A 17,078-nucleotide genomic window follows, 5' to 3' on the forward strand; every position below is an offset into this window, starting at 1 on the left:
AGGCCAGCTGGCGAAAGACCACCTCAGGTGATATTAACTCTGCCTGATAGAATCGTTGCTAAATTAAAAACCATAATTCCCGAAAAGAGAATTATTTGGGACAATCTTACGGCCTGTGTCCAGGGAAAGTCTGAGGCTGCTACCGAGTTCTTTAATCGGTTCGAACAGGTATTCCCGGATTTCAGTGGACAAGATTTAGGCACAGAGTCTGGGAAAAGATTATTTGTGGACAAATTTGTACGTGGATTGCTGGCTGACATCCAGTCACAAATTATGTCTTCTGAGAGCGCTTGGCAGGCGAAATCACAATCAGAAGTACTGCACATGGCTTGAACCGTGTCAATAATGAAAAAGTTAGGATTGAAAAACGGAAAGGCGATTTAAAAACTAAAGTGCTATTGCAGCAAATTGTTAGGGGCCCCAGAGGGGGTAGTTCTCAGGTTAGAGGTCAGTATGTCCCGCAGGGGAATGTGCCCTTGGGTCCTGTGAACATTAACCAGAGCGCTTATTGTCGTCGAGAGGGTAATTGGTGAGCACAATGCCCCGTCCTTCAACAAAGGTCGAATAATACATTTGGTAATATGGGTAGGTGATCCAGACGTCGCCCGGGCATAGGGGGCCCTGGTAGAGGTCAGTTTACACAGGACCCTCAGCAACCTTTTTCGCAGGACAATCAGACTCCGAGTGTGCACACCAGGAACATATTTGATCATCCTTCCGCTGCATATTTATCTGAAGAACTTCCTTTTCATGATATTCTGTTTTGTTAGGATTGCCCGAAGCAGGGTTTGGAACCTACACCTATTCCCGTCAATCAGAAAGGTCCCTACGTTGAAACGGTGGTAGGAAATAGGAAACATCAGTTTTTGATAGACACTGGAGCACAGAAGTGTTCCGTTGATCATTCGCGGGTTCCAAACATTCCACTGTCAGGGCAAACCAATGTTTCTGTAGGGTTTTCTGGTACACCAGTTGTTTGTCCAGTTTCTATGACGGTACCTATTTCTTTGGGTTCCTTTATGGACCATTGTCCATTTCTGTTGACTTCGGATTGCGGAGAGAACTTGCTGGGGTTGAATCTGTTAAAAGAATTAAATGCAGTGATTTATTGTTCTTCTGATGGAGTGCGCTTGACGATTTCACCACAGCAAGTTTCTGCCTCGCAATTCTTGACTAGACCTTTGCCTCCAGAATTCATTGATGTACCAGAGAGCTTGTGGGCTGTCGACGACAGTGATGTCGGTGTTTTACAGATTGAGTCTGTCAAAATAGTCTTGAAACATGGAATTGAGCTGCCACGCATTCCCCAGTATAAGATTTCGGTTGAGGGGGAGCAAGCTTTGAAATGTATTGTTTGCGATTTTGTGCATCGCGGGGTGATTGAAGAAATTTCAGGAAGTTTGTGTAACAGTCCGATTTTACCTGTGTACAAGAAAGGCGATAATGTAATTCCATTCTGTTTCATAATTGATTTACGTGCCATTAATACAGTTGTGGCACCACAATTTCCAATTGTGCCTGATGTAACGACAATCCTAACCATGATTCCAGCAACAGCTACTTACTTTAGTGTTGTGGACTTAAAGAATGCGTTCTTTAGTATTCCTATACCAAGGATAGTAGATATTTGTTCGCGTTCACCTTAGGGGGATGCTCATTTACATTTACTCATGCACCTCAAGGGTACACAGAGAGTCCTAGCATTTATAGTAGGGCTTTGAAAGAACAACTTCATACCCTTGAATTGCCCTCTACCTGTACCTTGCTTCAGTACATTGATGATTTGCTTCTAGCTGCTGACTCTGAGAGTGCCTGTAAGGAGGGCACTGTGTCATTACTTATTCATCTAGCTAAGCATGGTCACAAAGCTTCGCTTAAAAAATTTCAATATTGTTGTCAGGAGGTCGCCTATTTAGGCTATCTCCTGTCAAAGGGGGGAAGAAGATTGACACCTGAAAGAATAAAACACATTTCCGGTATGTCTGTCCCAAATACACAGAAGAAAGTTTGCCTTGATAGGTATGGCTTCTTACTGTAGGTTGTGGATCCCGAATTTCTCACTAGTGATCAAACCGATCTTGGCTTTGACAAAGAAGGGCATTTCTTCGCCATTACCATGGAACGCGGTCCACCAGCAGTCGTTTGACTTGCTTAAGACAGCATTATGCTCTGCACCAGTTTTGGGCACACCAAACTATGAAAAGGCCTTTGTGTTGTTTGTGCATGAATGTGATGGATGTGCTTTGGCTGTATTAATGAAGGAACATGGAGGGAAGAATAGGCCGTGCGGTTACTTTTCTTCCGCCCTTAATCCTGTAGCATGCGCTTTGCCAAGATGTTTGCGCGCTGTCGCTGCTGCTGCCGCTGCTGCTGCCGCGTCTGTAAAACAGAGTGAGGGAATGGTCTTAGGCCATGATCTAACCCTGATGGTGCCTCACTCTGTAGATGTTCTACTGAACCGAACTCAAACGCAACCCCTCGCTTCCGCACGGTTGACAAGATATGAATTGATCTTGTTTGCTCCTCACATTCAAATTAAGAGGTGTTGTGTCCTTAATCCTGCTGAACTCCTACCTTTCCCGCAAGATGCTACTTGTGGCGATGAAGTACCGCATGATTATTTGTATATTACCGAAAAAGAGACAAAGGGTAGAACTGATTTGAAAGATACTCCCTTGCATAATCCGCAAGGAGAGCTGTTTTGTGATGGCTCCTGCTTCAAACTTCCGGATGGTACATCCACAGCTGCTTATGTGATCACTACATTGAGCACGGTTGTGGAAACTAAGAGAATCACGTATAATTCTGCGCAGGCCGCAGAGATTATAGCATTGACCCGAGCTTGTGAACTTTCCGAAGGGCTTGCAGTAAATATATATGCTGATAGTCAGTATGCCTTTGGGGTGGTCCACAACTGTGGGAGACTTTGGTCAGAGAGAGGGTTCCTAACTTCGCATGGCACCAAAATTCAACACGGCTCCCTAATAGTACAACTACTCTCAGCGCTTGCGCTCCCTACTCAGTTAGCAGTTATGAAATGTGCAGCACATCGAAAGATTACAGATGATATAGGGAAAGGGAATGCTTTCGCTGATCAGATAGCTAGGCAAACTGCTACCGATCTCCTTACGGAGATGTATGTTTCAAGGGAATCTGTAGATGCTTATACAATAGATGAGGGTGTTCGGTCTGTACGGGATATCCAAGCTGATGCCACGTTAGAAGAATCCAAAAGGTGGGCTGAAGGCTTGGGGAAACTTGATGATGACGGATGTTGGGTGGACATAGTAGAAGGGAAATGGCTTCTCCCTGACGCGTATGTCATGATGATGGTCATCATGGCCCATGGTCCTACGCATGTATGTGCCCAGAAAATGACAAAAATGTTAGAGAAGGTTTGGGTAAATGACAAAATTTCGAAAATTGCCCAGCGCTACGTCCTGGAGTGCATGATTTGCCTGCAACACAACGTGGGAAAGGGGACAGTAACTCCAAGGGGTAGTTTTGGGCCACCCTCTGTCCCCTTTGAAGTGATCCACTTTGATTTCATTGAAATGGAACGATGTGATAATAAGAAATATGTACTGGTGGTTATCTGTGCTTTTAGTAAATGGGTTGAGGCTTTCCCTGTTAAAGATGCTACAGCTATGACTACTGCAAAAATCATGTTAAAAGAATACTTTCCACGATTCGGTTTGCCAAGAGTTATCTGGTCGGACAATGGTCCACATTTTGTCGCCGCTGTAATTCTACAGATATGTACAGCATTACGAATTGACAAATGGTTCCATTCGGCCAGACATGCTCAGAGCGCCGGACTAGTGGAAAGACACAACGGTATCATCAAGAACAAGCTCGCTAAAACGTGTGCCGGCACCAAACAAAAATGGCGGACGCCTTACCGATCGTGTTGTTATCTATGCGCACAACCCCTCAAACTAAGACTGGGCTCTCTCCATTTGAGGTGGTAATGGGGAGACCTGCCAATATTTGGAACCTTCCTAAATGTAACTTGTTAAGAAATGTCGAAAATGTACTACTTTCAGATTATTGTAGCCAATTGACTAAAAACCTGTATTTCATTTATCACCAGGTACGAGAAGCTTTACCTGTACGATACGAGGGCCCGGGCCACGGCATACGGCCTGGGAGTTGGGTGCTTGTCAAATTGTTTGAGCGCACCTCCTGCCTCGCGCCTCACTGGCGTGGCCCATTCCAAGTCCTGTTGGTCACCCAGACAGCAGTGCGAGTCGCTGGGCGAAAGAACTGGATCCACGCGTCCCACATCAAGAAACTTCCTCACCCTGTGCCACACGTTACAGAAGATACAGAACCCCTCGCTGACACTGCAACCAAAGATCCCAAAGCAGTCAGCAACACTGAGAGTGTGTCGGAGAATCTCTCTGAGCCCTGGAGGCTTGGGGAAGCTGCCATTTTGTCTCCGGAAACTGCTGTTTCGAATTCAGCCCCTTCACTTGCCTCCGACACGTTGCTTCCAGCAGGAAGTGACGACATATTGTTTCCGGATCAATCAGTACCAGGAAAAGTACGATATAACCTACGACCACAAAGAAAGACTTACGGCACGGTTTTGCTGTGCATTTGATAGACTTACGGCACGGTTTTGCTGTGCATCTGATAGACTTACGGCACGGTTCGGCACAGTTCGGCTGTGCATTCGGAGAAGAAAAAGAGTCATCGAGGGCTTGCTTCTTGCCCAAATTTGAGAAAGGGGATTCTGTTGGCTAGGGTAGTGGAAGGACTAAGAAGTCGCTCGACCGGGAGGTCGCCAGCAACAAACTTTGGAGTGTCCATTTGAAGACTACGATGCCCCCCACGGCTACCGCTCGTATGGGACTTGTAAATAAGGGGGTGACCAACCGGGACAATGGACAAAATTCCCGGGCCCCCGAAAACGTATTGCTGTATTCTTATAATGATATTTTGCTTTTCAATAGTCGCTGCCTTAGGATTGTGGTACCTCGAGGAAACTCACTCTTTAGAACTTTTGTTGCCTCCTGAAAGTTCACCCATTGTTCCTACTCCCTTTGTACATTTGCATACTTTATCCCCTCGGGATTCCCAGCACAGACAAATGTACCACAATAACACTTTACTGCTTATCATGAATGCTACACATGCCATTTTTAATAAATCTAACTGTTCGGTCTGCTCACATTTACCGCAACACGTGGATAAGGGGCTATGTTGGTATATTCATCCTTTACCGTTGACAACTGCTTGCTATGCTTCTCTTAGAGCACTGTTTTTTGGCCGATGGAATGATAGCATCTCAGGGAACTTTTATGGCACCAATTTGAATAGTTTTGAGAAACGTGTTTTGACTCCCCTGGGATGCTCGCTTTTTGCAAATAGGAGTAAACCGAATGTTGCTTCTATTAGGCCTTCTGATAAACTGTCTCATCCTTTCCAATCTTTGATTTCCTTTAAAATGGCTCCAATAGGCAATAAGGACGCCATGCCTCCTTCTTACACTGTTAACCATAGCCCCGATTCAGTTTCTTTTTGCATACAGAGGAATGGAACTCAGTCAATGGGAAATTTTCTAGGTTGTGCCAACGTTGCAAATTTGCCTGGGGAGAACAGACCTTTGTATGTAGGCGAACCTGTCTACTTTGTCTGAGGTAATGTAGCATTCCCATGGTTGCCCAGGGATTGGCAGGGAACCTGTTATTTAGAGATCCTGCTACCTGGGGTGTTTATAGCTAGTACAAAAGAAGTTTCGAAGGCTCGTCCACGGCGGGATGAGAATGGTGACACCCCAGCACAAATCTTGGGAGATATAGCTAAATCAGTTGTGCCATTTTGGGGGCAGATAGCGAATTCAGAAGATATCCAAAAACTAGCGAGAGTACTGGAGAGAACCATCAACCGGACCATGGACATACTCTATAATATGACGTTAGAACAAAAGGCGATAAGATTAGTAGCACTTCAAAACCGAATGGCATTAGATGTCATTTTAGCTGAGCGTGGTGGAGTGTGCAAATTAGTGGGGTTCACTTGCTGTGTTTTCGTACCAGATTCCTCCCCAACTATCTTCAAGGCAATACAGAATCTGCACGTCCTTAGTTCCGAAGTGCATGTTCCCAAGGGAACTGGGATCTAAACGCTTGAATCTGGGACTTCTTGCGATCTTGGGGTTGGAAGGTACTTTCGGTCTTACTAATTATTTTGGGAATCCTGTTGTTTCTTTGTTGCTGTATTCAATGTCTTCCTGGTATGTGTTCGATGCTAGGGGGATGTTGCGCACACGCTGTCATGAATCGCAGGGTGCGCCCCTTTTGGGCTTCATGGTCCCTGCCACAATGGGCTTGTACACATTAATACTTCCAATATGGCCGTCCAGCGTATTTCCTTCTCGCTCCATGCATTGGACGTAGCCTTTCTCTATTTCTAGACCACGCCTTCCGCGGCTCCGCGCGTCTCAATGATATTGCGAAGTAGCGACTAGACGTGTGCTCTGTAGCTCGCGGTTCTTCTCTTTTTCCACACCTGCTTCCCTTCCTTGACCTCCCTCTTCTTCTTACCTCCTGGATTCGAGTTCTAGCGAACTTGCATTGCCTCCTGGATTCCTGGATTCGGCCTCCTGGAAAACTGAACGCATTCTGGATTCAGCAGAGACACGGGCCGCCTTCTTCAAAACCCGCTCCATCCGTAAGAAGGCATCAACCAAGGAGGCCAGTAAAGAACGGACTCAGGTGAGAAGGAGGGAACTCCTTGACAGTTTGAGACGCCACCCGATCGAAAGCGATATCGACATGGAGGCTGCCGTGCAGGACCCGATGCGTCGTATGCAGGAACTATCAACCGAGGTACAGAATCTGAAAGCGGAGAACACCGCTCTCAAACAATTGGTCCTATCCCGGGATTCTGCTACAAAAGAAAGTGTTATACTGGGCAGCATTGTGGATAAATACGATGGCTCAGCAAAAACCCTTCGTGCATTCCTGGATTCGTGCTTGGTTCACTTTACTTTCAAGCCTTACTACTTGTAAGGCTTGAAAGGGACAAGGTGGGTTATATAATCTCTCACCTTTCCGGGAATGTCTTGACTTGGGCCACTACCCTCGTTAACTCTAGTGATGCCCTCTTGGACGATTATGATGGGTTTATACGGGCCCTTAAAGACATGTTTGACCGCCCTGAGCAGGTCTACAGGGCACAAGAACGTTTGTTAGATTTTCAGCAAGGGGCCCAGGATATGCTCACATACGTGACCCAATTTAAACAACTGGCAAAGGAAGCTGACTGGTCCACTGAGGCAAGTTTTACCCTGTTCAGGAGAGGATTGAACAAAGAAATTAAGGATGAGCTGGCCAGAGTGGCACGACCAAGCTCGTTCCAGGCACTAATGGATCTTGCCATGCAGATTGACTTCCGTATCCAGGAAAGGAAGTCAGAAAAGAAAAAATCCATGGGAACTCCTTCCAAGGTATCATTTGAGGGTACCCACAGACCGGACATCAACCCAAGCCCAGTCACGGAATCCGAGCCCATGCATATTGGGCCTTTCGTGGACCCATATCTCCACAAGAGAGAATGAGGAGAATTCATACGGGCCTGTGCATGTACTGTGCCTCAGATAAGCATTTGGTTAGGGAATGTCCTTTAGCACCCCCTCGGCGTTCGGGAAACGCCAGCTCCCAATCCTAGATGGAGCAGATATTCGGAAGAGAGATGTTTGCTCCACATCCATTCCATCCTTGAACTCTCCTGGACAAAACAATTTGGTGGTACTACAGGCCTTTTTATCACCATCCAAGAATACAAACTATGCCATTTTGGCCCTGGTAGACTGCGGAACTATGGGAATATTCGTCGATCAGGAGTGGGTTGCTAAACATCGGATTCCCTACGAAACACGAAGCACCATGCAACCTGTGGAAGCTATCGACGGAAGACCCCTCACATCAGGGCCCATAAGCCTGCAGACCAAGGAGATCCAGCTTTCAATAAATCACCATACCCCTTGGTATTGGGCATGCCCTGGCTACAGAAACACAACCCATATATCAACTGGTCTGCGGGTTCTCTATTCCTAGGCTCAGAGTTTTGCATGTCTCACTGTCTATCCCTAGAACCTCCATTAACACACCCAATGGAACCAACAAAGGAACAACAGACACCACTAATGGTATCCAATGTCATGCAAGTTACTGAGGCCTACCAAGCATATGCTGATGTGTTTTCGACTGCCGTTGTCCAGGCCTTACCCCCACACAGACCTGAAGACTGCGCAATAGATACGGAACCCTCTGCAGTGATTCCCTTCGGCAGGATGTTCATTCTTTCAGAACCTGAGAAGAAGGCCCTAAGAGAATACCTGGATACCAACCTTGAAAATGGCACCATAAGACCTTCGAAATCTCCTGCTGGTGCTTCTCTATTCTTTGTTCGCAAGAAGGATACCAAGGAACTCAGACCCTGCCTTGATTATCACGGGCTAAATCAATGCACCCTCAAGGACCGGTACCCGTTACCCCTGATTTCGGATATCCTGGAAGCCGTGAGAGGTGCAGTAATATTCACCAAGTTGGATCTCAGGGGCGCCTATCATTTGATCCGTGTCAGGGAAGGGGAAAAATGGAAAACCACCTTCAGAACACCCTTTGGCCATTATGAGTATCTAGTCATGCCCTTCGGACTGGCTAACGCCCCGGCAATTTTCCAATGCTTTATGGACAGGGTGTTTTCTGACATGCTGTTTCTCTCTGTTATTGTATATCTGGATGACATACTGATCTTCTCCAAGGACCCTATACAACATGAAGAGCACGTGAAGGCAGTGTTGCAGAGACTCCAAGATCATAAACTCCTGGCCAAACCTGAAAAATGCTTGTTTCATGTAACCTCCGTTCATTACCTAGGGTTTATTCTTATCCCAGAAGGAATTGGTATGTATCCTTCAAAGGTAAAAGCCATATTGACCTGGCCTGCTCGTACTTCCGTGAAACAAGTTCAATCCTTCCTGGGACTTCATATCTAATTTCTCCGAGATAGTACAACCGATTGTTGCTCTCCTGAAGAAACACACTCCTTTCCTCTGGTCAACACCACAAGATATGGCGTTCTAGTGTTTAAAGGCAGAGTTTACACAAGCTCCTATCTTGGCTCAACCCGATACTAGCCGTCCCTTCCTGGTATAAACGGACGCTTCAAATTACGCCATTGGCGCAGTCCTGAAACAAGAATTGGGAGATAAACTGGAACACCCAATTGCTTATCTCTAACGAACCCTGACTCCTAGTGGAACACATTATTCAGTCCTGGAAAAAGAATTGTTAGCCATTCGCCAAGCCTTCACTGAGTGGCGACATCTACTTCTGGGACCTAAACATCCAGTTCAGGTCCGTACGGACCACCGGAACCTCCAGATTCTACAGTCTTTGGAGTGTAGGAACAGTCGTCAGGCGCGTTGGGCATATTTCTTCGCCCAGTACCAGTTCCATATCACTCATGTTCCAGGATCACAAAACCTGATTGCTGACGCCTTATCTCAACGACCTGACTACGAGCCCACTGAAGACAAGGCATATCCTCAGATGTTTTCCCCCACGGTCTTTGTGGCCCAGGCAGTCAACCTCCTTGAAGAAATCCAAGCCCAAACCCAATCCTCTGATCTGTGGAAGGACACATCCGAAAGAAATCAATGGAATATAAAGGTCCGGGAAGGTTATTTGTTCAAGGACAATGTATTGGTCATCCCTAAAAAAAAAAACTACAACAGAGAATAATGACTCTCTGTCATGATACCCTACACTCCGGACATCGTGGTGTCACCAATACCCTGCGTCTGATACAAAGGCAATTCTGGTGGCCTAGGATGAGATCCGACGTACGGCAGTACATTCAATCCTGTGTTGTCTGTAGCCAAAATAAACACGATAACAAGAAACCAGCGGGCCTTCTACTACAACCTACACTGCCAACAGGCCTTGGGAGATTATCGCTACGGACTTCATTGTGGAACTGCCACCTTCCCGTGGGTACACCACCATCATGGTTACCATAGACTTGTTCACTCATATGGCTCATTTTACGCCCCTGCGTAAATTAACATCCTCTTCTGAACTAGCAGGAATCTTCCTGGAACACATATTCCGTTTGCATGGACTTCCTTCCAAGATCATATCGGATCACAGACCTCAATACATCTCACAATTCTGGAAACATCTCTGTCAATGCTTAGGGATCCAACGTGCCCTTTCGTCAGGTTACCACCCTCAAACCAACGGAATCACAGAACGTGTCAATCAAACCCTGGAACAGTATCTTCGATGCTTCGCCACCAAGGTCCAGGATGACTGGTCGCTCCTGATACCCGTGGCTGAATTCGCCTACAACAATTCTGACCATTCGGCACTTATGATCAGCCCCTTTTATTGCAGTCAAGGATTTCATCCATCGGTCCTGCCTTCTGTTCTTCCTCAATCTACACCAGTACCTACAGTTGACTCCTGGATCGAAACCCTTGTCAACATGCATAAGGAAGCCAAGGAATTCTTGGAGAAGCCCAGGAAACAGACCAAGAAATATGCAGATTCCAGAAAAAGACCTGGCCCTTCTTATGCAGTCGGTGATCAGATCTGGTTATCCTCAAAATTACTACCCCGACATCTACGACCTAGTAAACTGGCCCCTTGGTACTATGGTCCATTTTCCATTAAAGAAATTATAAATCATGTTTCTTATCGGATCAAATTGCCAGAATCCTGGAAGAAGATACACCCAGTCTTTCACACAACTTTACTGAAACCCTACTATCCATCCTCCCGAAAATCCTCCAGACCTCCTCCTATACTGGTCGATGACCAATTGGAATATGAGGTATCTCGGATTTGTGATTCCAGGTACAGAAGGGGCCAGCTTCAATACCTGGTTGAATGGAAAGGATATCCTCCTAGCGAAAGAACCTGGGAGCCTGTCTCAAACATCAAGGCCCCACGGCTGCTCAGAAGGTTCCACCTCATCCACCCGGGCAAACCAGGAGGGAAGGGTCTTCAGAGGAGGCATGCTGTCATGAATCGCAGAGTGCGCCCCTTTTGGGCTTCATGGTCCCTGTCACAACGGGCTTGTACACATTAATACTTCCAATATGGCCGTCCAGCGTATTTCCTTCTCGCTCCATGCGTTGGGCGTAGCCTTTCTCTATTTCTAGAACATGCCTTCCGCGGCTCCGCGCGACTCAATGCTATTGCGAAGTAGCGACCAGACGTGTGCTCTGTAGCTCGCGGTTCTTCTCTTTTTCTACACCCGCTTCCCTTCCTTGACCTCCCCCTTCTTCTTACCTCCTGGATTCGAGTTCTAGCAAACTTGCATTGCCTCCTGGATTCCTGGATTCGGCCTCCTGGAAAACTGAACGCATTCTGGATTCGGCAGAGACACGGGCCGCCTTCTTCAAAACCCGCTCCATCCGTAAGAAGGCATCAACCAAGGACGCTGGTAAAGAACGGACTCAGGTGAGAAGGAGGGAACTCCTTGACACAAGCGATAGGTTCGATAGGACATAAAGTGTATGCCCCAGATAAGACTTCCAAAGAATATGTGTTGAAGGATATTTTAGCAAATGACCTAATGGCAATAGATATGTCCGATAGTGATTCAGGGTGCATGGACGATGATGCATGGAGTTATTTGCAAAGAGATCCAAAGTAGTTTTTTAGCACTTGGCATAGACCAAAAGGAGGGTTTGTCGAAAGAGAAAGTATATCGTGCCTCCTATTGTTATAAATATATTAATATTGGCCTACGCCAAGCGGCTCTAAAAGTCGCTTGCGAAAGAAATCCGTGTTGCAAGGTCCTGACCTTAAACTCATGTAAGCCGCCATTTTAGGTCAAACCGCCATTTTAGGATTCGTTGTGTAAAAGTCACCCTGTGAGTTAAAATGGTGGACGATGTCATTCCAGAATACAACATGGCCGTCTTGACCTCTGTACATCGCTAATGTGTAACTTGCCTGCAGGCCACTTGTTGAGGTCGTGAACTGAGACCTTGTCCGTCGTTGACCTATGTGTAGAAGGATTACTCGTGCAATTAAACTAATCCACGAGCATATGTTGAGACAATGTATTCAAATACTGAACAAAGAACATCTGTTTAACTACATTGTATTAATTTTTAAGAAGGCCTGCATGGAAAATCTTAGAATACACAGTTATTGCATAGGCTTGTTGATACATGTATTAAAGGCAAACCAGTTATATGCGGTTGTTTGAGACTTGGCACGAACCCTAGATCGGTGATTTATTGAAAGGAATATTAACCCGAAGTGGGGCTGGACATCGCGCCCACCAAGTGTATAAAAAGTGAATGCATTCTAATGTACAACGTCTCTCACTGAACACACTGAACAACGCTGGAGTCCGTTGTGTTGTACTGAGGGCCGATAGCTATCTGATTTTGCTCTGTTTTTTTAACTGGATTCAGTATAAAATAAAGTACTTTGTATGTTCCTTTGTAACCCGTGTTCGGTGTATTTCCTTTTGGGGTACTCAGCCTCGATATTTTGATTCTGTTTTCACACCATAAGCTACAGGGTCAATGTCAATTTTATTGGGAAACACATTGCTCACTTTAATTCTGTTGAATACTTTCTTCGGCATAAGCAAATCTATCGCTACTCCTTGCAGGATAATTTGTGCAATGGCCTTCTCTGCATCGGCATCATTGTCTTGGATAGGGTTAACTGCATCAGCCATCTCCTCAATGCTGTATTTGCACTCATCCAATTCTTCACACAACTCATCCAAATAGTCTGTAGAGTCTCTTTTGTTAATGCAATAGCTGGTTAAAGTCAGCTTGCAATTAGTCCTTTTGCATAGGATTTTGAGTACAGGACATGTATCACTATTGGCCAGATGGAAAAAACTGTTGCATCTGAAAAATGTCTTTCTTTGTTCACCATCATTCTCCTCCTTGAGGAGAGGATTCTTCCACACAACCTGTTTAGTTTTTTCTTGTCTCTTTGCTTTTATTACTAAAACGTCTCAGGATATTGGTAGTTGACATTAGTTTACTTCCGCACAAGGCCTTTTCTCTTTCTTATTGTAGTGTGTGTCTAGCATCTTGGTACATTTCTCATATTCCGTCGGTCCTTCTGATTCTTCCGCATTCAGTATCAGAAGATTTTCAGATTGTTCCTGCCCTTAGTTTCCTAAACAATGCATTGATAAAGATTTCCTCCTTTCACTTGAATAATTCAGACAATCCACTATCTGCACGTAAGGGTCAAACCTTTTTTTTCCATCTCTTCCATGGTGCTTGAGGTTCCCCTTGGTTCTCTAGAAAGAAGTTTGGAGAAGACACCTTGCATCTCTATTCCTTTCCTTCTCTCTTGTTCTTCTCCCTGCTTTGTTAAATGTTTTTCTTTTTTTCTTTTTATTGGTGTTTGCTCCAACCTGCCTTGAACGTGCTGGGCTGCTTATATTTCTTAGCTTTATTTGGATAAAGCTTGGTCCGGACTAACCTATACCTGTAATGCTTATAAGCAGAAAGCTGGTGCAGTTACTGTAATGGCCGTGCTATCTCCCTATTGTTAATATCTCCATGGAGGAGCTATATCTCCTAATGCAGCGCGCTACTAGGCAGCGCAATCCTTAGCAACGTGACCAACATGTTATTATGACGGTTCCTTTGTTGGATGTTCAGTTGTCGTAGTTATTGAGAAGCGATTACACATCCGGATGCGGCGCTGGGTCATTTCCTCTAGCACGGTGCTTGTGTGAGCAGATTGCAGACACGAGAAAGATACTATAGTAATTAATTCTTCCTGGTGCTACTTACCTTTGTAATTCATTATTTCGGATGCCACTTTCCTTCACTCTACTTCGTCCGGCTTGCTAGGGCACTGGTAGAGACACTGTATTACAGGAGTTTGAAGCCATCCACCTGAAAGACGTCCGTCGGGAAGTCCACAGCAGCACGGCATGGGCAGCTACTCAGTGGGGTGCCACCTGCCATTACCTGCTCGTTGTCAGTGATATGATGACTCTTAAACAGTCAGTGTAATAGAGACATTTATTCTCAGTCTCTTAGCCCCACCGCCTACGTTCAACTGCCGTTACATTCCTTTCTGTTGGAACATGGAATCAGAGGTTCTGATTCCATGCACCACAAAGCAACACGAGAATGCTACACAGGCCAAGTCTGATTTAGACTTATTTGTATAAGTTTGATTCTCTTTTGTAATTACACAGATGACCTAAAAACAATATAATAGTATAATACCTAGAAGAGCGTCGAGGAGTTCTGATGGATTGGGTCAAGCATTGCCATATATCGCTTCTGTTGTCCCATTGGGCTATGTCAAGGAGGATAGATTACTATATCTGAATTGTAACATCTTAAATGTGACCATGGATTCTGGGCTCTTGATTCAGCCTGGCACTAGAGATCCGATTACTGTTTTAATTAACTACAGCCATGCAGAGACGTCTTTATGGGAGGGCAAAAGGGGCACCTTGGTGGGGGCCCCAAAGTGCAGCCTGATTAAAAGAAGTCAGTTTCCATTAGTCACCAACATTAAGCATTATACGTCAGGATATTTTATGGCCTTCTGCTGAGGCTCTGAACATATTGCCTGCTGTTGCTGACAAGTACATTCTGCTACAATCTTTTGATTTTAAGTGCCAAGAATGAGTATGCTCGTCCTTTTTGCATAAAATTGCATAATAACCTGGCAGTTAAGGGGTTCATGCTTTCTACTTTCAGTGTTGTATACATAGTTTGTGTGGCATAACACCTGTAGCATTCTTATCTTTCTGTAGGGATCATATTGATAATGTGCAATAGCCAAAGCTGAAATGGATATTGATAAATTTGAGTATCGCAATGGTTCAGAGGATAGCCCAGTGTGCTAAGCACTCATTGCAGAGATGTGCATTCATATGCAAGATTACGGTACCAAATCCAGCAAGGCTGACTCAGCCTTTCCAATGTATGACATTGATAAGCCTGCAAGTATATGTACTTTGATTTTAGCACACCAGATGTCATCATCACTGATGTACCTGAACCAGATAGCGGTTGCTATAGAAACTAACATAGCATCAGTATGGTGACGGTCTAGAAGTTCAGATGGGGTGTTGTAAAACCTAGGCAGGCACCGTCAATGACAAAGTGTTAGTCCACAGAGGTGATTATCCAAATTCCGGACTGAGGAACCAAAGTGTTCATGCTTGGATCCTTGCTTTGCCAGCAGACTATACACTGATCCTGAACAAATCGTTTATCACTGACAGTACTGTGCTGTCTTCTATGAAAAGGTTTGTGTTGGGTCATATGATTTGCATATTTTTCCAAGTCAGTTCTGTAAAATGTGATTATTTCAGTTTAGGGTAAGAACTAGAAAAGAAACTGGTAAAGTGCAGACATTGCAGAGAGGGTTTGAATCCCAGCATCACCTTTTAACAAATGTGTGATCCTGGGCATCTCATTTGTATTGCTTCACCTGTCAACATTGCCAACCACTAACCCTTTTAAAATTGCCAGTCCTTCAGAGTGATTTCGTTCTCGGGGTATGATCTTTAAAAAGATTCATTCATGGTTTCACTGGCTATATATACATTGTTGCTTCCTCTATAATAATAGTGAGCATTGATATATTGCACACCAGAGCCACTTGTTTATTTGCTCTCAAATGCAACACTACTTGATAACCATGTTCCTCTTCTAATCTCAGTCTGTTTGGATACAGACACCTTTCTGGAGTCTTCAAATCGTCATCCACTCTCTATGCTATGGTATGTGTAGCTTTCTCCTTGCTTCCCATTGGTCACCTGTATCCAGGCATGAGCAAATTTGCATTCTATGAGGCAGCTAATCTGAGGTGTTTGTCTATTCTGGATTATGGGCCTCTTTTTCATACGATCTGTGACCTGCAGTCATACTATGTCCGATATACCTTCCTTGTGGCTGTTTTTGATTAAATGTTTACTGTACCTACGCTAGACCACAAGTACATGGTATGGTATGGTATGGTTTGGTAGTGTTCATATATAAAGCGCCTGTACACAGGCATATGTTTCAAAGCGCTCAAGGAGGGTGGGGTTATGTGGAAAACACACAGGTCGCTCAGAGCCCTTGAACTTCTGAGACAATAATAGTCTGCACAGGCAGAGTAAGTGTGTAAAATACATTCAACAGTTTGAGATACAGCAAATAGGCCTGACAGCGATTCTGTAGTTTTACCAGTGCATTTTAAGGGGTGAAGACAAGGGAGAAGAGACGATCATCAGGCATGGTTCGTACGGATCATGCAAGTACGCACACGGTCATAGGGAGGGGGGACCAAGTGCACCCGGTCATTGGAGACTGGGGTAAGTGCAGAGAGAGCCGCTCTCTTGGGTTATTTCTCAAGTGCAGTGAGTGTGGGTGGGGTGTAGGGCCTTAAGGCAAGTGTGAATGAGGACTGGTGGCGGTGCCAGGGACCTGTGGGACTCTGAGGTACACCAGGCGGCCAGTCAGCAAGCTGTAAGAAAGAGGAGGGAAAGAGCAGAGAATTAGGTTAGCAGGGTAGAGGAAGGGGGAAGGAAGAGGAGAAGAGGAAGATCTTGAGGCGTTTCCGGAATTTAAGAAGATCAGGCTGAAGACAGAGGGTGGCAGGGAGGCTATTCCAGAGGGAGGCACCTGCTGAGGATAAGGATCTCCCTCCAAATCTCTGCTTGGAGAACCGGCTCACTCGCAGAATGTTAGAGGTAGATGAGCAGAGGGCTTGGGAGGGACAGTATTTAGGTTGACAGCGTTGCAGGTAGGTAGGTCCCAGGCCCCAGAAAGCCTCATGGACAATGCAGAGGGTCTTGTAGGGTATTTTGTGGAGATTTGGGGCCTGACGGTATTTTATTACCGCCGAAAAAAATAACTTAGCAACAATCACTCCTTGTATTCAGATTGGGCCATGTACAACAATAATACAGTGGACATGCATTATTTCAGCACCCAGACATGCATATTTGGTATGCGTGGTTGGTATGCGTGGTTGGTGGTATTTTGGTGAGCATAATTCCCTTGTTTTATTTGTGGCCCCAATGTCCAGAATCCCTTATCTTTGCTTAGA

The sequence above is a fragment of the Ambystoma mexicanum genome, chromosome 2q (genome assembly GCF_040938575.1).
Source record: "Ambystoma mexicanum isolate Mex_15411 chromosome 2q, UKY_AmexF1_1, whole genome shotgun sequence".
In the NCBI taxonomy this organism is placed as follows: domain Eukaryota; kingdom Metazoa; phylum Chordata; class Amphibia; order Caudata; family Ambystomatidae; genus Ambystoma; species Ambystoma mexicanum.